The following is a 21,551-nucleotide window of genomic DNA, read 5'->3' as shown; positions in this document are numbered from 1 at the left end:
GTTTCAAAAGTGTGAAAAGTTTCAACTATGGAAGATCGGGGTTTTTATTTTTTTCCAGTGTGACTAGAGGAAGATTGACCAGAAGAAACTCAGGAGTCATCCATGGTAGTCAAGATGCTTTCTGAGCATCTTTTGTATAAAATAGCTATCATTTCAGTTCAGCTCAGATACCACATTACGGATGCGTAGGAAAACACTGTTAAGACATTAGAGTAACTGCTAACATGTGAAGATAGAGGTTGTTACTGCAGCTGTGACGGGATGCCGCCTATGACAATGTAGCGAAACTGTCAGGAAGATTCACCGAGTCTCTATGTATCTTCTGGTCGGAAGTTTTGTTTTGTTTTGTTTTCTCTAAGAGAAAAAGAATGGAGTAAGAAAAATAAGGTTGCAGATGTATGGAAGAGTCCTACTCGTGTTCCCTGCCTTCCTCTTGTCTCGCAGAACGAATGAGGATCCAGGCACCGAGGTGTACCTTCCAGACGGGACGATGAGCGTTACAGCAAACTCTAGCTCTTCAGGTGTCTCAGGAGCCTGTGACTGGGGAATCAAAATGGGGCCTTTATTTCCATTCTCATGCTGTGTGCCACTATTTCTAAAGCTTCTCAATATCCTGCAATGGGATAATTTAAACATCTTTTTATGGCAAGCCATACGGGGACAAAGAATATTTATTCAGTAAAATGGTTTCTCCATTAAAAGCTACACGGAGCTGAATCTTTTGACTTTACAAAATGTTCATCGCAGGAATCGATTTCCCCCCCCCCAATGATATGAGCACCACAAATTTTGCTTAAATATTTTAGGTTCTAAAAATAGAACTGTCTTATTAACTTATTGTGTGAGAGTTGTAATGACTCTGGACTGCAGGGAAGTCGAAGACCGGAGCTGACTCCATGCTCTTTAACTCTGCGCGGAGCACTGGAAAACATGCTTTCCCAGCACAAGACAGCTGTCTTCATCACCCCCTCCCACCCCCCACCGCCCCACCCCGCCCCAGGAATGAGCAGGTATAGCATTTTCATTGATGTCTTCCTCCCTTCACGTTATTCTGTGGGCTAAGTATCTCATTTCCATGTAAACTTCCACTGGGAACACAAATCGCTGACGCCACATCTACTCACAGCAATGCCACACCGTAAATTACACTGAGAAAATGCCGCTTTGGCCGGGTGGGGGTGTGACAGAGGGAACTGAGCTAGATAAAAAGCCACTGTGCCGCTGCCCAGGCTGCAACCCTGTCCCGCTGACCACTGATAAAATTTATCACTGGGCCACATTCGGGAAGGCAGCTCAAAGAGAAGTCGCCTGTGGTAAAACGTGTAACAGCAAAACAGCCAACAGAGCTGCTACTTCATTGGAAAGCACCATCTGAGGCTTGGCTTTTATGGCCCTGGTGAGAGAACCGGCTCCTGACAGGTAGCTGAATAGCAGCGATGGGCATCTTCAGAGCTCACCAGGGCACCCCATCTGTCCAACGCCACTAACCACAGGAGACGCGAATGAACTCTAGCACAGTAACATCCAATCCAAGTATTCATTCTTTGAACACATGATCTGCCAGCATATATCGCCAAAGCGAATTTTGTAGACAAGAGTCCTGTACATTTCCAGATTATTATTATTATTATTATTATTATTATTATTATTATTGTTGTTGTTGTTGTCGTCATGCTTCTGGTCTGGTTTATGGAAAAATAAAAATACTTGAGCTGTACAAAGGAAATCTCATTCCCATGACATTTAAAATCCTTGAGTTGGATAAGACTTACAGGTTTGAAAACAGTTGGAGAAGTTTACACTGGCTTGGCTTTCAGTCACTGTTTAGAATGGCTTTTCAATAAAAGTGTCAGCATCACAGGATTTTGCCCATTTTATTACCTCTGCTGCCTGTAACTCATACCCCAAGACACTTATAGGTGCACATGCTACTCTCACACATGTCCCTGTGTGATGTCCATTTCTATGTGTGCACTGAAAAGGTCACATGCTTCCAGGAGAACGCCTTCAGCTGACGTTAGAGAAAGTGTGTTGTTGAAGGTCACTCAGAACATACACAAAAGCATCAAACAATGTTAGGACAGCCCAGTTTTAACTTCCTCCCATCAACCTCAGTCCCTAGGACGTTCATAGAATTCTGCTATGTCCAAGTCACATTGTATCACCCTGTCTCAAGACTACATGTATACTTTACAGGTTTTATCCCTTATTCAATGTTTTCTACATGGAACCTGACTTGTCAGTTTGCTTTCTGAATACACCTTGTTCATAAAGAACATTATTTGATTACCTCATTCCTCAGAGTTTGGCAAACCAGAATGCCATCATTTATTCAATGCCTAGAAGATACTGGCTATTACTTATGGAGTTTATATAAGTTAACTAATGTGACCTTAAAAATTCTGTGAAATGGATTTTATTTTATTTTATAAAGTCAAAGTTTCAGATTTATATTACCTTCATTGTAATATAATATTATAAAGTGTATATGAAGAAGGCAGTTATTTTTCAAGATTTCAAACTTACAGAAAGCACAAAAATGCCTTCGATTTGACCTTCACTGACAGAATGAAATAATATAGATGTGGTGTGAGGCTGTGGCATGCATGTTTCCCTTCATGATTAACCAAGGGGTGTTCAGAAGTCATTTAACCCCTTTGGATCCCAGTTGCTTCAAGTGTAAACATGGTGTTTTAACAGTGAGGGAAAAGTGATGGGTCAGCTCATCTTTATAGACTCCTTAAATATTTTTAAATGCTTCTTATAAAAGGACAAAAAAAAAATCACATTTGTGTTAAGACACAGAGCAGAGTCACCAAAGTCCCTTTCAGTCTCTGGCATTGATTTTGCTACTGTAGTCAAGAGTACAATGCAATTGAAAAATAGTTTCTTTATATAAATTGACAAAGCAACCCAGGAAAGAAAGAGAAAAATAGGTAATGAATCTGCAGAGAATGCCCATTATGATCAAGTCAGCATCAGCTGACTCTGAAGCCATGATCAATGTGCTCACCCCATGTCTTTGAGAGTCTCTGTTTTGAAAATGGAAGATGAAGCTGATGATGGAACACTTAGGGGCTGTGAGCCAAAAAGGATTATTAATCGTCTATAAGGAGTGAGTAATGTAGACTTTGGGGTACCTGCTTTCTGATTGCATAGGTCATTTTTAGAAAAACAAAGTCTTTGTGCCAGCTTTTATTGTAAGAAGTAAAGCCAATTTATGGTCTTGAAGGAAAGAGTCTGATGGACAAGATTGATGGTTATTGCTGAAAGGGTTGCAAGAGGGTTGCCCTTTCACTAACAGCAAAGGCAAATGAAGGCCAGATAAGAGCAGAGCTGAGGACCCAGTCTCTCTCTAAAGCCAGCATCCAGACAGAGTTTGCCTTCACCCCACATTCATGTGTTCATGCCTTTCTATTCTTCAGCAGCTTGTCCAAAATCTCTGGATTTTAATCTTTTCAGATTTTTAATAATTTTTACAGAGCCCCTAATAAACACGGTATCAGGAACTGGTGGTACTATGTGGTAAGGTCCTGTAGAGGGTAGCTGTCCACTGAGTCACTACAGCGGGGTCAAGCCAAGGGATTTAGGTAAAGATATCACTTGATCACACAAAAACACTAACAAAGTATTTGGATTTAAGGGGACATAGTTTAAGGCAAATAGAAAGGAAGACAGAAATGATATACAAAGAGAAAAATACTAAAAATGAAAAAAAAAAAAAACCTCCCTTGCTTGGAAGTAGTAGTAGAAAAATATGCACAGACACAAGTGTTTCCAGGTTTGTTATTATGAGCATAGCAATAATAATCTATTGCTTTAATTCCTTCACTTAAGAATATCCTAGTAATAACACATTCTGGAAATAAAAATGGGGAAAATGTCCTCCTCACCTACTTCTCCCAACCCCACATTTTTAATATACTGTGGTTTTTACTCATTATCACCTGGACGGTTGCCTCTTATTGAGAAACTTGAAACATCTGATGTAAGCACAGAGCGTCAGCCCAGAGGAGACCTCACATTAGCTGTCTTGTTCTCCTTTAATTTGGGAAAGATAACCTTTGAAAATCAGATATCCAGTACTAAAATAAGGCCTGCAAGCCGAGCATAGGTTGATGCTCATGTGTCTCTTGACAGTGGTTGAGAACTACAACCTCCTTCTGAGGTGACAAGACAGACTTCACAGTCAGAACAGTGAGCTTTGGAGAGGTGCCCCGAAGCAACCCCAGGCCTATCCCAGGGACAATGTAACCTCCTTTTGGCATGGCCCATGTAACATATCAGAATATTGGAAACAAACTTATTTTCTTCTAAAAGATTGGCTCCACTGACTATTATTATGACTTCTGTGGTTAAAAACAAGTCATTGTATTTCCTAATTCCTCGTCAGTTGTATACAGGCTCACTGAAATAATTCTTTACCTAAAAAGAGAATAGCATGTCTTTGGCAAGTAACTTACTATAATGTTCATGGTACTGTCATTGGGAATTTTAATTATCGAAAAAAGTGCAATTGTGGCTTAAGAAAGAATATTGAGACAACTGAAACAAGAATTGGTTTTTCCTTTTGGAAGTAAACCTTTTGAAAATTTTAGTTTTTGCTGTGTTAGGAATCAAACCCAGGGAAATACACATATTAGTTGGCCATACCCCAACTCTTCACTTAAATGAAGAAACAGAAAGTAGACCTCCAAATTGCAATTGGAATGAAATTGGCAACTGAATAGACAGATAGTCTTCCAACCTTTTTCAAGCTTTTAGAACTTTTATCACAATTTTGCAATTTTATTTTAGTGTTTATTTTATTTCAGAGATCATTCTGTTAATAAACTGATTTTAAAATAAGATTTATAGCTACTATTATCCTATTATTCATTACAGATGTTAGTGTGGTAGGGCATGGAGGTAACACTTGCTTTCATCTAATAGTAACTTGCTCTTGAGTACCAGTAAGGTAATGCCTATGGCTACACAGTACTATCTAAGTACTGGGAAAGGAAAAGAAAATAATGGATGATTTCCTCTTTCATATCACATCAACCAGGAATGTTTCACTGATGTTCTAAAAAACTCAACTTACTAGACAATTTATTCTCTAACCACCTTCTCATGGTATAGTGTGTCTATCTGTCAAGATTTTGTAAAAGCATTTCTGGATGAGTGTGTCATAAACAGACAAAGACTTGCAATTAGAACTTCTTAAAGGCAATAAAAATTGAAGATGTGTATCCATTACTCCAGTTACTTCAGTGGATACATTGGGAGAATCAAGTTGGAATGCTTCTTGAAATGTCTATAATCATAGTTACACTTGAAATTTAGGCTTAATAGGCAACAATAAATAGTGTGTTATCTTCAGAACTCAACATGTGACCACATGGAAGAGTCTTTCCATGTTGTAGTCAAGGCCACTTGAATTCCACATTGTAGTTTTCAAAGATGACACTCTAAGCCATTCATCTCTCCTGAGACTTGGTGTAGTTAACACCATTGAAGTTGCACTTCATAAGCAGACAATCTTTTCAGGCAAAGCTCTTAGGGAATCCAAGATGCACTGTTGGAAAGAGCTCCGCTTACTCCATTCTTAACTCCTATCTCCCTTAAAGGCCTCATCCTGTCTCAATTTTAGGCTTTTGTTGTTGCTGTTTTTTATGACTTTTTTTATTTGTTGAGATTATAATGTAATTACATCATTTCCTCCTTCATAGCATCCCTTATATCCTCCCCTGTATTCCCCTTCACTGTCTTTCAAATTCATGCCCTCTTTTCTTAAATTGATTGTTCTTATAGGTATATATGTATATGCGTATACATACCTATTTCTAAATACATAAATGTAGCTTACTCGGTCTGTTTAATGTTACTTGTATATATGCATATTTTCAGGGCTGACATTTGGTTTTAAATGTGCTCTTCCCTGGGGAAGTCTATTTCTCCCACGCTCAGCATTCTCTCATGTCCTGCAGTTCTTTGTGTGGAGTTGAGGCCTTGTGGTCTTTCTCATCCACTTTGGCATGTTTATTGATGTTGTACTTGTTTAGCTCATGATTAGGTAGTCTTGTTGATGAAACTTTATGGATGTAGCTTCTACATTCCTAAGAGACACAATCCCATAGCAAACTCCCTGATGCTCCGGTTCTTACAATCTTTCTGTTCCCTCTTCCAGAATTTTCCCTGGCCCTTAAGTGGGGGAGTTTCATAACCTACTGTTCAGATCCAGAAGCCTATGGGGAACATTTTTTGTTCAAACCAGCACATTCTTCTCCCCGCTGAACACAAGACTTCATGACTGTTTTTCACCTCCATCCTAACTTTAGTTCTCTATGTAAAAGATATATATTAGTTCTTCAAAGTAACTGTGACCACCTTCCTTCCCAGATTCAGAATAGACTGTCCCCTTCATAGCCTTATATAAGGATTTGCCTGATCTGATTACTGTCTTTCTTTACAAGGTCACCCTCCATTGAAGTTATGCTTTCTTGCCCTTGGCATTTTGCACAGATTATTTTGCCTGCTAACCTTCTGTAATTACCAACACTTCTCTCTGGCTCAGTTGAAACTCATGTGTTAGTGTTTTGCCTGAATGTTAGTATCCATAGGAATCCTTTATAGGCATTTATTCTTTCTAGATATGTCTTGACATATCTCACAACAATTTAATTTTTCCATTGAGATTTTCCAATGGAGATTATATTTCTTTATATTATGTATCTTTGCAATTTATTTACTTCTCTGTCCATATTATATAGTAAATACCAATAAGGTAATTACTCTGTTTGCATTTTTCAGTTTCATACAAAGAATTTAGCTTCATATTCACAATTTAAAGTGCATAAAATGAGCCAAGCAGTGGTGGTGCATGCCTTTAATCTCAGCACTTGGGAGGCAGAAGCAGGCAGATATCTTTGAGTTAGAGGCCAGGCTGGTCTACAAAGAGAGTTCTAGCACAGCCAGGACTGTTACACAGAGAAAACCTGTCTTTAAAATAAAATGAAATAAAATAAAATAAAATAAAGTGCATAGAATGAAAACATATTGATGACTGTATACTTGGCTGTGAAACTTTCAATCCAAGTTAACCGAGGAATGTATCCAGGCTCATTCTCTGTTTTTGTTTTGGCTTTTTTCTTGTTTTGTTTTGTTTTAAATAAGAAATTTTGTACTGTATTAAAATACTAGCCCAAAGGGAGATCTTAGGGTACACTACAAGGACGAGATGCTGAAGAGCAGAGGGTGGGTCCCTGTTAAGACTATCAGAGCTGTACACTGGACTTATTCCAGCCCAGTGTTTACACTTGGAGGAGCAACTCAAGCTTTCACTGAAACAGCCATTTGTGTTGTGTTTTAGTTAATCAGCTCATTTAGTGACCATACATCTCAAAGGTGTCATGTCTTTATATCTGAAGGGAAAGTATTTCTCAAGCCTCTCTTCTTTATTCTTACAAATGTTATAAATTGTGTGGCATTGTTTTCTTTCCGTTCCTTGCGCCTCTGTTTTACACTAAAACACTATTTCTATTCTTCCACAAAACTAAAACTGTTTAAATAGTGATCGACTGAAATTCCACTATGGTTAATTGTCATGAAGAACAAGGGTCCCCACACAGCACAGGTTTAAATTAGTGACAACTCTGTTTAGTTGGCTCACCATTTCAACTGGTTTTATTTTGATTGTTTTCATTTTTAACCACTCATATGAAACTGGTTCATTACTCTGGTTTTGTAAAAGAATATGTTCCCAAGAGACCCTCTACCTCACTATTCACTTCCTTTCCTTTTCTGTTGAACCAAGTCACATAAGGAGACAGATTTTAAACATTAGATATTTTGAAGAGGATATTATTTAAGGAAATACAAGGTATTTTTTCTTAGTTCTACAAGTAGTTTCAGACTAAAAGCCTTCCATTAGTTTTCATTTCCGGTATCTTTGTCAAGATTTTTGTCATGTCTCTCTAATAGGGAGTATGAGACTTGGTTATTTTTACATTTTCTAAAATTTAAGAAAACTATATTACATTTGTAAAGATACAATATAGATATGATCCCTGGCTTGTGTATGTGTGCACATGCATATACCTGAAAATGTACATGTATAGAAATATTATAATTATAAATTTGTATGTTTCCATATGTGGATATATACTATATATAATAATGCTATAAATTTTGTGTTTATGTATGTGCATATATATTGCAATAATGAGAACTGAACTTAGGCCCTCATACATGCTGGGGAAGTTCTCAGTATAACGCTATGTATCCCCAGCCATATATATATATATTATATACTACACACACACACACACACACACACACACACACACACACGCACACATATGTAGTTGCAGTCATTTATAAATTCTTATTTGTACACTCTAAATTGATATCTATATCTGACAAGAAAATAAAGTTTGAAAAGATAGCAATTATAATTTATATTGTAAGTCAACAATAACCAACCTACAATCAGTATAACCACAGAGGTCATGTATAGATTAAGAGACTATGAGAGCAGAGAAGATAGATATCCCTAGGAAAGGGACATTGAATACATAATTATGGATAGATGGAGGGGCTGGAATGGGAGGAATAGTGTGGTGGGGAAGGGAAGAAGAGGACAAAAGAGGAAATATGGGCAGAGATAGATAAAATTAAAGGCTACTTGAGGGGTAATAAAGAAACCTAATGCAGTAGAAACTTTCTATTATAGGTGAACGTGATCTAAATGAAATTTCCAAATAACAGGGGAGGCAGAGCCCCAAACTGGAAATCTCTTATCACCAAATGAAGCTTCTTGTATTAGAACTGGGTTACATCCATTTGAACTGTTGGCCAAAGGAATCCCATTGGAGTCCCCAAACAACACAGGCTGTTGCCAAGACTTTAGTTTGCTTTCCACAAACTGACAGCAAGTTTGTGGTTTCATTGCTGAAGACAACACCCAACTCACTGAATATGGAGAGGTCAAACTAGTACATACAGAGAGCATTCACCCATATGCTGGTGTTTTTGGTACAAGAAGGTACTTGAGCACTATCAAAGGAGAAGTGTAAACACCAAGCCAGTCACAAACTGATCTACAATGGTGTCCGGCCTGCAAGGTATGGTAGGGCAATGGTGGCACAAAGCTTGTGGGAATAACCAATCAATATCTGACTTGACTTAAGGCCTACTTCCATGACATGGAATCCATACCAGCCACTGCTTGGGTGACCAAGAACTTGAGACTTGATAGCCCAGGGACATAGTGCAAAACCAAATACTACTGCTCTAAAACAACAACAAGAACAGAACCCCCCAAAACACAGGAATAAAATCATTCCTATTGACATTCTGCTACATGCATAAATTAGTACCTTGCTCAGCCATCATCAGAGAAGCTTCCTCCTGCATCCGATGGAACACACACAGAGACCCATAGCCAGATATTATACAGAGAATGAGAGACCTTGGAAGACTCATGTCTTCCATCAAATCTCTCCCTTCAGGTCTCAGGAAACTCTGCAAAAGAGGGGATAGAAAGGGAGTAAATGCCAGAGAGTATGGAGGACACCATGGAGTCAAGGCTTTCTAAAGTAAACAAGACCAACCTCACCTCACATATGAACCCCAGGGTTTGAGGCAGCACGCACAGGGGCTACACTAAATGGGGTCTTCAAGCTGAAAGGAGAAGTGGACACAAGCCCTTATACTTAACCTAGAAGCTACCTCCAGTAGATAACCACTTGTAAGTGAAAATTTAGTTTTCTCCTTGGGAGTCTCACTAGAGAAACAAACTACTCTTAAGGGTAGGCAACATGCCCATCAGTAGATGGCTGACAGGAAATGAACTCATAAGAGTCTTTGGAGGTTTCTTGTCTTGTAACATCATGTCTGGGACTTTCCTTTTTTAAAATAAAATCATATTTTTATTTTGTTAATATATGTTCTGTTCATCTCTCCCTTTGTCATACAGGTCCTTTGCACATGTATGTTGCATATGTATGTTGTGACTTTCAGTTTAGTGTTCTTCTGGGATTCCTGCGTGTGTGAACAGTTGGGTCTCTGTGTCTATGTCTGTTTCTTGGTCTCTTTTCCTTCTGTTGTATTGTTTTGTGCTATTCTGATATGTTTGATTTTGATTTGTCTGATTTTATTTTATTTTATTATTATACCTTAGAAGCTTGTTGGTTTTCTAATGAAAGACAGAGAGGGTATGCATTTGGATGGAAAGAGAGGAGGAGTAGAGGGAAGGAAAACTGTAATCAGGTTATAGTGTGAGAGAAAAAATAATTTTCAATAGAAGGAAAAATTATTTATTATATGTGATTTATTCTTCTCTCATATATTACATACCAACCACAGCCTCCTTTCCTTCAACTCCTCTAAGGCCCTCTTTCCCCACCTCCCCTCTTCCCCACCTCCCCTCTTTCCCCACCTCCCCCTTCCCCAGATCTACTCCTTCTCCATTTCCCTTCAGAAAAGAGCAAGCCTCCCAGGAATATCAACCAAATACTGCTTAACAAGTTATAAGACTAGACACAAACCTTCATATCAAGGCTGGACAAGGCAACCCTGTAGGAGGAAAAGGGTCCCAAAAGCAGGCAAAAGAGTCAGAGACACCCCCTACTTCCATTGTTAGGAGTCCCACAAGAACACCACGCCTCACAATCGTAACATATGTGCAGCAGACCTATCTCAGACCCATACAGGCTTCCTGACTGTCACTTGAGTCTCTGTGAGCCCCCATGAGACTGGCTTAGTTGATTCTGTGGGCCATGTTCTTATGGTGTCCTCTACCTCTCTGGTTCCTAGAATCCTTCCTCCCTTCTTCTATGGGGTTTCCTGAACTGCACCTAATGTTTGGTGGGTGTCTGCATCTGCTCCTGTCAGTTGCTGGATGACAATTGGGCTAAGTTCTAGTCTATCACCACCCCTGATTTCAAGCTCTACTACAGAGCTATAGTAATAAAACAGCATGGTATTGGCATAAAAACAGACAAGTTGATCAATGGAATTGAGTCACAGACTTAGACATAAATCCTTTTAGATAAAGAAACCAGAAATATACAGTGGAATAAAGAAAACATCTTCAACAGATCGTGCTGATCCAACTGGATGTCAGCACGTAGAAGAATGCAAATAGATATGTATCTATCACCCAGCACAAAACTCAATTCCAAGTGGACCCAAGATCTCAACATAAAACCAGACACACTAAACCTGTTAGGAGAGAAAGTAGGGAACAGCCTTGAACTCACTGGTACAAGAGACAACTTCCTGAACAGAACACTGATAACTGATAACGAAGGCACTAAGATTAAAAAAAAAATATATGAATGGGACTGTAAGGCAAAGGACACTTTCATTAGGACGAAGCAGCAGCCTACAGAATGGGAAGAGATTTTCACTAACTCCACTTCTGACAGAGGCTTAATATCCAAAATATATAAAGAACCCAAGAAACTAGACATCAACAAAGCAAATAATCCAGTTAAAGATGGGATATGGATTTATTATTATATTTCAAGGAAATCTAGTATGTTATGTTCCAAATAACTCAGAGAGTGAATTTTCAGCACAATACATCTCAAGGGTTCCTTCAGATAAAGGAGTACATCTAAAATTGATTTGTATGGCACATATCTTGCCTTTTATTGTGCTGCCCAAATCAGTATTCTGAGCCACAGAATTTACTTACTATTTCTTGGACATGCATACATTTTGATTACTCAATGACTTTTAAACAACAGTTTTATTATGTAGAGTGCTTGTGTATATCAGGTGTTTTTTTTTTTGTTGTTGTTGTTGTTGTTTTGTTTTTTACTTCAAATTCTTGTCGTACTCACATGCTTTGACTCTTGTGATTGTTTGAGGGGTCTCTGTATTCCTCATTTACCCTACAGTATCATGCTCCTACTTTATTTTTATAATGATATTTTATTGCTATGTAGAATGAGAATGTGTATATGGAGGGTATGGTCAGAGGACAACTTTCAAGAGTTGGTTCTTTCTTCTTCATGGGTTTTGGGATTTGAGTTCAGGTTTGGACGGCAAAGCCTTTACCTGCTAAGCACCTCACCACATGCTACTTTGGCTTTTTTAAAAAATATTTCTCACTAAAGTCTAAATACACTGTTAAGTAGAGAAAAGGGACCAAATGTCTGGATTGTGAAATATATGTACATATATAAGTGCTATGAAGCACAAAAACCTATATCAAAATTAATATTAACATTCTCATAACATGCTTTAAGGGAACCGTTACTCAAACTGTATGCATGTATGTGAATTTTAACACTGGACAAGTGCAAGTTTATTCAAACATTATGCATTCCTTTATGCAGCTGTGCAAAACTCTAAATGACTAGGGCCTTGATGGTTTAACCTCCCTTTATGATCCTACTACATTTTAAAAGTCAGAACTGTGTTTGGATCATTTTTATAATTTAAAATTTTTAATGCTTCTATATTACAAATATGTGAATATTGATAAAAAAATGTGTAGACATTATAAACAACCAATAAGTTCCGGGGAGTTGAGAAAAAGCTTATATTAAATATGTAGCCTGGAAGGCAGTTGTTTAGAATGTGGTTTTAAGGCTCCAAACCTGGTTGTGAATTGTGGTTTCCTTCTTAGAGGGGTGATTTTCAGTGAGCTATAGATCTCTTGAAGCAGATAATACCAACCCAGGGGTAACAATAGCAATGAATTTCTAGGAGGTTAAGTGGAGATACAGTATGGTGATTTCTTGTCATATTATGTAATGTGAAGACTGTTTCAGTAAAATATGGGCTGTGTTATTATCATTACCAAAAATTAGAAAAAGGAAATTTAAACAAAAAGAATTCCACCTAAAACATTAACTCCTTAAATAGCATTTAGTCATCCTAGCTAAGTTTGAGAGGATTGGAGATAAGAGGTCATGATGTACAACTCTCTGTGAATTTTCAGTTCTTACCAGCAACAGATTGGGAAAAACATGTTGAAAAAGTCAGATTTTGAGGCTGTATGTAAATTTTGGAAAAAGCGATGGTGATAAAAGCTTCCTTCTTCCTAAGATAACATGCACAAAAACATTGTGCGACTCAGGGTAGCAATACAAGCGTGTCTGTAAGCTAAGCACCTCTTTGTGACACATTGTCCTTGCTCTCCAAAGTAGGCCTCATCTCACTTCTAATGTGTGAAAGGGGAGATTATTCAACACCGTGGTAGACACAGTTTTGTTCTCAAGAACACTGCGATATCATTAATCTTCTGGCATGCCTGCACAGATGGGTTATGTGAATGCTAGTCTTTTGCAAGGCTATAAATAAAGTTTAGAGAGAGAAAGAGACAGAAAGAAAAGATGCTTTCCCGGAGCTTCTATTGCAACAGTACGGTCCACATTAAAGGTGCAATAACTTACCAGTAATAACACTTTTAAAATCCTCTTTATGGGTTTTTCAACATGTGTCTAGAAAAAAACCCTGCCTAAAAATAGAATCTGATCTTAAAGCATAGTTTCCTCAAACTGTGTCATCCTTAACATGTCCGCACTGGATGGCCACACATGACTGTTCAGTTGCTTTCTACAACTGCCATGCTTTATCATCTATTTTACATGCAAGGAGTTGCCACTATAAACATTTGATTACTGGGATGCGTGTGATGTGTATGCATGTTTGTGTGGACTTATGGATGTGTAAATGTACAGGAAATCATTTAGGATAGGGTGAGGAAGCTTCTGAGCTGGATATCACAATGTGTTTCTCATTTTTTTAGTATCAGGGTTTTCTCTTTGGTAGCTGAATTGACCTAAGGTTCATAGTTATCCATGTTTGGAAATACTTTTATAAATAATGCTTGCAGGCAAAATGCTGTTAGAACATGCGTATGGAATATTACTATACAGAATATAGATTTAATTTCCTCATTTGGTTGGAATAGCAAGCAACTTTCTCTTTGGTTACAGCAACGCCTTTTGTCCTGATGGCGCAGCAGCAGTCCAAATCCATCGACCTTGCGGAAAGATCCAGTGCCTCAAAATGAGTGTGACTGTTGTCTAGAGCTATCTTGATCCAAACAAATAGAACTAAAAATAAATATAAATGAAAATTTAAAATTCCAACTAGCATAGACTCAAATTCTATATTGCCTTGGTAACTTCTTTTTCCAGAATATTTAGAATATGGAATTCTGAAGAGTTTATATGCCTGGAGTAAAAGACACTCCAATAGAGACTCTTGCTTTGTGTTGTGAGGGGCAGGTATTGCTAAATGAGAAACACATTTCTAGCAGTTTTTCCAGGTTGAAAATACCTTTAATTTGGGACAATTTGTCAATAAATCACTTCACATGCTTTAGAGTGAAGACTCATAGATTTAGAGTCTTCATTGGGGACCTTGTGATGTCATTTCTACACTGGTCTTTGAATGCGGTTCCAGTATCACATAGTCCAGATGTGGGAACTTGTTACATTTAATAACAAATTAGGATAGAACAGCCAATTTGAATGTCTCATCTAAGAAACATCATACAAGTGGAGTCTCCAGGTCATTTGTCCAAAAATCTGAAGCTTAGGTTCAACTCTTCTCATCAAGGGAGAAACTAGGATCCTCAAAAACCCATGGAGAACAACTCTTGACCTCCATGAAGCACAAGGTAGCAGTTAGATACTTTAAAAAACATACTGCAAGTATCAGTGTAGGAAATGCAGTGTAACCTTAGTTTATGGATTAAAACAAAAAGCAAAGAAAATTTTTAAAAAAGAAAGTAGTTAACATTTATAAAACTTTGTAGATGGATTTTAGTACTTAAAATACTTTCATGAAATATATAATACTTTACCTGTGGCCAAAGAAGGCGATATACTGTTGAGACAAGGGAGGCACTTCTTTATTATCTGATGTTTACAAAACATGGAGCCTGATTCTAAGGGTACTCAACGAGGACCAACAGTATTGACCCCCAAATCAGATGCTGCTAAAAGCAAACTTCGCTTGTTGGGTTCTTTCCTTCTTGGTCAGTGGCTTCCTTCACTCTTTGCGGCCCTGTTCTAGAGATGGCCTCATTTTTCATGGGCCTTATTGTACCACACTCTTGTCCACGCTCAGTGAACCTGATGCTCACTGTTTTTATTTATATGGTTGGTTCTTACATTTTTGTCAATGGACACTCTAAAATAATTATATTAACAAAACCCTTAAAGCAACATGACATTAAAGAATGTTGATAGACATATAAAAGAAATTGTGTCTTCTCGGAAAAGAACTTTAGGCTTTGGAAAACAGTGTTTTCTGTTAAATATTTTTAAACATATTGTTCTTCAAATGCTTAGAAGCATATTTAAGTCATAACAGGTCCTAGTTTGACATGCTCATTTTCTAGGCTACTAATTATTCTTCACTGGTTATACTGAGGTATTATTTTGGAGAAAGAATGGGGATAGCATAGATATTCTGTCTAACATGTAAACTCACGAATTATCTGTAACCGTCCTTATATTCAATTCATAAATGAAAATTCGGTCCAGCCACAGGTTTAAAATATTACTCAGATTGTATAGAGACAGCATTGTGACACTCAGGATATTTTTACTTTAATCACATTTTTAAAAAATCACTCTTTCCACTTGGTCATACTTAAACAATTAGTTTGTTAAATATAATGCTTAGAAAGAGCAAATAAACTCAATAAGAAAATTTAATAAATGATAATTGTTTTTCTTTCTTTCTTTTTTTTAAAATATGGAACGCTTCACGAATTTGCATGTCATCCTTGCGCAGGGGCCATGCTAATCTTCTCTGTATGTTCCAATTTTAGTATATGTGCTGCCGAAGCGAGCACGTTTTTCTTTCTTAATAGTTGCTTAGATCACTACTGTATGTATTTCATAAGAATTTTTTCCACACTGAAGAATGTCTTTGGGCTCTTTGCAGCTGTTGTAACATAGCCTTACCCTATTTGAGGCAATCTGTGGGAAGGGAAGGAGACTAATTGTGACACTCTCCCTTATCAAAGGACCACACAGTTGTTCGCCACTTTGACTCCATGATGGATTGTTATCTTGGGGTTTGACTGATGTAAGGCTAAAAGTTTAGAGAAAAACAGTGCAGAAGCCCAGTAGCTCAGTGTTATTGACACTTACGTGATAGTGTGGGGTTAATCAATCTTTCTGGATTGTTTTGACCTTCAGTTTTGTTTTCTGTTCAAGCGTCATTTTCCCCACCTCATCAGATTGACAGGCCAAAAAAAAAAAAAAAAAAAAAAAAAAAAGTTGAGAGGAGAAAAAAAGCAAGACACTGGAAAGCCCTGACACCAAAAGACTCAGCTGCTGGGAATGTGTGTGCTGGAGTCAGACCCCCCCAACAGATGCTCATTGTCTGGGGACATATGAGCGTAGATGCTTGTGCTCAAGTTTAACCAGTAAATGGTAGCAGAAAAAAAAAAAACAAAAAACCTGATTTTTATTATCACAACATTTAACTTGGGAAAGCTATGGTTTTAAAGTATTTTGTTTGGTTTTTGAGAAGCAGAACATTGGTATATATTTCACATATGGGATCATTCCACATTACATTCTTCCCTGTACATTTGCTTTAGTTTAGTTTACTATTTAGTTCGTAGGATGTTTACATTGACCCAGGCAGTTTGGGGTCTAAATGTGCTGAGGTCTCACCTGATTGCAGCGACTGACAATGGAAAGCCTGCTGCATGTGCTGTGTCTGAAACTCTTAAGGTGTAAGTGGCAGAGGACAGTTTCTATGCTTCCCGTGGGGAGACAAGAACCTGAACTCTAACAGGGAAGCCATTCTAGAATTTGCAGATGTTTTCATCAGGTTATCTGGAATGTAACTAATATAAAATTCACTAGCTTTAAACAAGCGATTTGAGCAACTAGGACTAGTGTATCCTTCTATTACCAACAGCAATATCAGGACATCAAACCTTACCATTACCACCTCAAAACGTCCTTTTGGTCTGTTGTAGTGTTTCTTTGATGTACACCACAGCCCCTAACACCACTTGAAAGTGTGAGTAACCTCCCACATTTATATATTATACATGTGCAGAGGCCATGCTAATCTTCTCTGTACTGTTTCCATAGCAGCATGATGATTGTTGAAGTGAGCACATTCAGTTTTCAGAAGTAAGGCATGACTGTGTATTAGTGTATAAAGATTTTAAAAACATTCTTTTATTAAATCTCCTAAGATTGTATTGTTTGTTGTATTTAATTTATAAAGGCTTCACTTTATAATTTAGGCTGGTCTGGAAGTCAGCCTGCAGCCCCCACTGGTCTCAAACTCCTGTCGTTTTTCTGGTCTCCACTTTCTGTGGAATCATAGGTGTGACATTTCTTTCCATGATGCATGAAGACCTTTTAAGGGTTAAGTATACTGTCATTGTAGACAATTACACAACCTTCCTGCTGTGGGGTATTGCTAGTTTGAACATACTATGTGAATAATTCTAGCTTCAATTGATATACTATTTCAACTATAGGTTGACTATGAATACTTACACAAACGTGAAGATAAAATACTTGTGTGTGTCCAAGTAGATAGGCATGCTATAAATGTTAAGTGTACTCATAACTTATAGTCTGATTATGCCAATTGATTTTTTGTCACCTGTAACATTTTCAAAGAGATTTTCCATTATAATAATATAAAAATATTAAAGCATCAATATGAAAAAATAAAGCATCAGTATTTTGCTAATGTATTAGGTTTCTTATCATTTGAAGCTGCAATTTCCATCATGGTTTCACAACAAAAATTCTTGACTCAAGTTCCTTTCTTAAGGATGGGAGAAAAGTAGAAAGAGTTAATTCTGAATCATGAAGAACCATTCTTGTTTTGCCTTTACCTATGCACTTTCTATATACATAAGCCACATGTTCCAAAGAATTCTTAGGAATGTCTGTTCTCTCAAGCAAGTGCAAGTAGAAAATATCACCAATGTTACCTTTCCTAGAGTTGCTTAGAAAGGAGGGAAATTTAATTTTAGCACTTTTGTTTTTATGTTCCAGAAATGCTTGCTTCTGAACCACAAATCCTGAACTCAAGGTTTTCCAGTGATTCTAGAATAATGAGGAGCTCAAAGTGCTTCAAAATGCCAGAGAGAGAGAGAGAGAGAGAGAGAGAGAGCCCACTGCTACTATTTTCCCATTAAAATGCAAGATCCTCAAGGCGTAGAGTTTTATGTAGACAATGTTGGATAAGTATCTGAACTTCTGAACGTATTTGAACTTACACTATGAATCATGCACAGGTCTGTCAACCCGGTTAGATCCTGAAGTCTTTCGCTTTACAGTCACATGGCTTCTCTAAACCTTTTTGTGTTTTAGGCAGATTTGAACTCGGTCGCACACACTGGAATGAGTTCAGGGTTGCGGGGTGACAGAGGCCGATGCTGACAGTATTTCATGCAGCTTGCACTTTGTGCCAGCACTCGGCCACCCAGATCATCAGATGGGCGTGGGCTACATCTGTTTGGCTGGGCCTTGCCTGAACTGAGGGGTTCTGCCTGGGCTTTATTGTTGCCACATGGCTGGCACTGTTATTCCACAGCCTAAAGCCCTTTCTTATTTCCCTCTTTGCCCCCAAACCTTCACTCCTGCATATTTCCTTTCTTCTTACCCCGACTCACTAACAGCTGAGCTACATAAATGCCAAGCAGTGACATGAATTCCTAAACAGAAGCTGCCGTCAAACAGCACTGCTCTAACCAAGAAGCACACATGTAGAAGGCCATGACTGACAGGGCTCCAAAGGCAGGTCTTACTGAATGACAAGTGTCAAGCGCTTATTGTTGCTCTGGTTCATAATAGCTCATATTTACACACACACACACACACACACACACACACACACACACACGCACAAATGCATGCATGCATGCGCATGCACACACATACACACACCATTCACATTTCCGAACAATATAGTGTAACTGTCAGCTTGGGAAAGAAAAGACTTAAAATCCCTTAAAGGCAAGCAAGACCGGAGGAATACTGAATCCAAAGCATTCTCTCAGTTTGGAATATGTTGGCTTCTTTTGATTGGGCTTAAAATTGGAATCTTGGAGAAGCAGCAGGAAAAGTCAGAATTATAATTGTTTTGTTAGGAACAAGAGAAAACAAGAAAGTAAAAAGAAAGAGCTGTTCATCTTCTATTTGTTCTCCCATAATTCTATTCAATAATTCTATTCAGCATTAATTAATGCTTATGATATTACATTTTGGTGTATACCTACTGTTGTTACTAAAGGAATATCTATGATATGAAATGTACAAACGAGATACAATGTGATGTCCATGAATTGTATGTAATCTGCATTACGATAGTTACTAAAAAGTTATTTGAATATTGCTTTTTCTCAGTTACAATAATGTTTGAATTCGTATATAAGAAAAATGTTAACGTTATCCCATGTTTCCTTGTAATTTTCAATAGCAGCTACTTTTGAAAATCCTTATGATAGTAGAGTGGCAGTTCACTGAGAATTAGCAGAAAAATGTACTAGAAGCCAGAATAATGACAAAGTAATAATTAAAAGTAAAATCACCTCAGCCAGATTAGGTACAGTGTCTGGAGAGAGGCTTGGGGGAGGTGTCGTTCTGGAACCAGTGACATCGTTCATTTTGCAGCAACAATACTGTTGACATTAGTTAACAGGAAGCCAAGGAGAAGAGAGAAAAATGTGGTGTTGTCCACTCTGTCACACCCTCTTCAGGAGCCTGCTCTGTTTGATTGGCTATCTCTAGCCGGGTGATGCCTCTGTTCCTATGTCCTCAGCTATGAACTGTCATCTAAGGAATCTTCATTTCACTATAAGTGCCTAAAACATAACAGGTTTGACATAATTTCTAGGATAATACATGGGTTTGAATGTTTTCTAACCAAAGAAGATCACAATATTTCATTAGGACTGTCTGCTGCCTTTGTGACAGTTGTTCAGGGTTTTTTAAATGCTAAATTAAATCTAGTTGCATTCAGAAGGTTATCTGATGTGCTTCAAATAACCTAAGTACTATGATAATATGAAATAACCGGTGGGGACTGTAGAGATAGCTCAAGTCTGTAAGGTACTTGTTGCACAATCATAAAGACCAGAGTTGCATCCCCAGCACCCATTTAAAATGCTGCGCCTGTGGTGTCTACTTGTAATCTTAGCATGGGACAGATAGACAGGCAGGTCCCTAGCTAACTTGATGATCCCAGGCCCGTGAGAGACTGTGTCTTAAAAACCACAAAGTGGTGCCTGAGAAACAATACCCAGTGTTACCTCTAGCCTTTAACACACACACACACACACACACACACACACACACTCACATACACACATACATACACATCTCCTACATACATGAACACACATACACACAAACATATGTACATACACAATAATCAATGAAAAAGTTTACTTAAGTGAAGAAACTCCTGGAAATATAAAGCATTATTTATACAACAACAATGATGTAATTTCAGTGAATGTAGCAAAGAAATGAGTTAAGAGCTAGGTCTGATAATTAATGAAGAGAAAACACAGTTGTCCATGTACATATCCAATCTTTTTCTGGAAAATTCTAATAATAAGTCTTTAAAATCATTTGGTCATTTTCTTCAATTGAGAGACTCAATGTGAATATGTCATATTTATCTACAGTTATTAATATAGAAAAATGTTATGCTTCTCAGTGCTTCTGAATGCTCATACTCGATGCGTGTATCTAAATCTCCCATTTTGTAGCTGGTGAAATGGCCCCAAAGACAATATTTATTTCTACAGTGTGGCTAACTGATCAGTTGTTAGATTTCCTATTTTTCTCATGTGGCTGCAGTTAGGTGCAGCCATCTGACTGCATTACATTCAAAGAATGTGCACATATATTACATACTCTACATATTTCTGGACTAGGTGAGTATAAAACTCCCTGCTCAGTCCTTTAGGCTATTCCTATGTGTTAACTCAGAGTGAAGGACTCAGAAGCCCCACGTTGTAGCTTAGTCTCTAGAGATGGAAGCCCCAGTCCCTGGATCACCATGATGAAGATACCCATCCTGGTTCCGTTTCCACACAACACTTTATATGACTAGCCATAATCCTGCTGATCAGGCCACTGATGTTGAATTGTCTCTATTCCATTAACTGATATTACCTTAATATCTATGTATCTACAACTTTCCTTCCTTCTTTCTTTCTTGGTCAAGAAAAAGGTATCAGACATCTGTGACTTCTCAGCAATGGAAGAAGGAACACTTCCTTCACCAGCTTTGTCTAGACCTTATTCTTCAGTGAGAGGTTCTATCCTTTGTCCTTATTCCCATCAGATCTCTCATGTTTTCTTCCTCTCGAGTGTCACTTTATGTCTGTCTTCTGGACTTCCACCATTTGAACTCAGTGAAGCAAGACATTCTTAACTGCTTTTTGAGCTCTTGGAATGTCTCTCTCTCTTAATCTTTGACATGGGATAATATAAAAGAATATCTTTGTTCAGAAAATCACCGAAACCTATGATAAAAAAAATTGGTGGTTCAAGGGGCCCTGGTGACCTCCAAACAGCCTTTGCTTGGCTGAT

The 21,551-nt window shown here is 37.9% G+C and overlaps 2 non-coding genes across 2 annotated transcripts; both read right to left on the bottom strand.

The window, feature by feature from the left end:
* Positions 1 to 15,705: 15,705 nt before the first annotated feature.
* LOC118596602 lies at positions 15,706 to 15,811 on the bottom strand. Its single transcript, XR_004946712.1, has one exon. It is a non-coding gene; the product is annotated as a U6 spliceosomal RNA (small nuclear RNA).
* A 1,181-nt stretch (positions 15,812 to 16,992) lies between these two features.
* LOC118596611 lies at positions 16,993 to 17,098 on the bottom strand. Its single transcript, XR_004946719.1, has one exon. It is a non-coding gene; the product is annotated as a U6 spliceosomal RNA (small nuclear RNA).
* Between the last annotated feature and the right edge of the window lie 4,453 nt (positions 17,099 to 21,551).

Source organism: Onychomys torridus, chromosome 15 (assembly GCF_903995425.1).
Source record: "Onychomys torridus chromosome 15, mOncTor1.1, whole genome shotgun sequence".
In the NCBI taxonomy this organism is placed as follows: domain Eukaryota; kingdom Metazoa; phylum Chordata; class Mammalia; order Rodentia; family Cricetidae; genus Onychomys; species Onychomys torridus.
The sequence above is the reverse complement of the archived record's forward strand: the minus strand, read 5'-3'. Positions and strand labels throughout refer to the sequence as shown.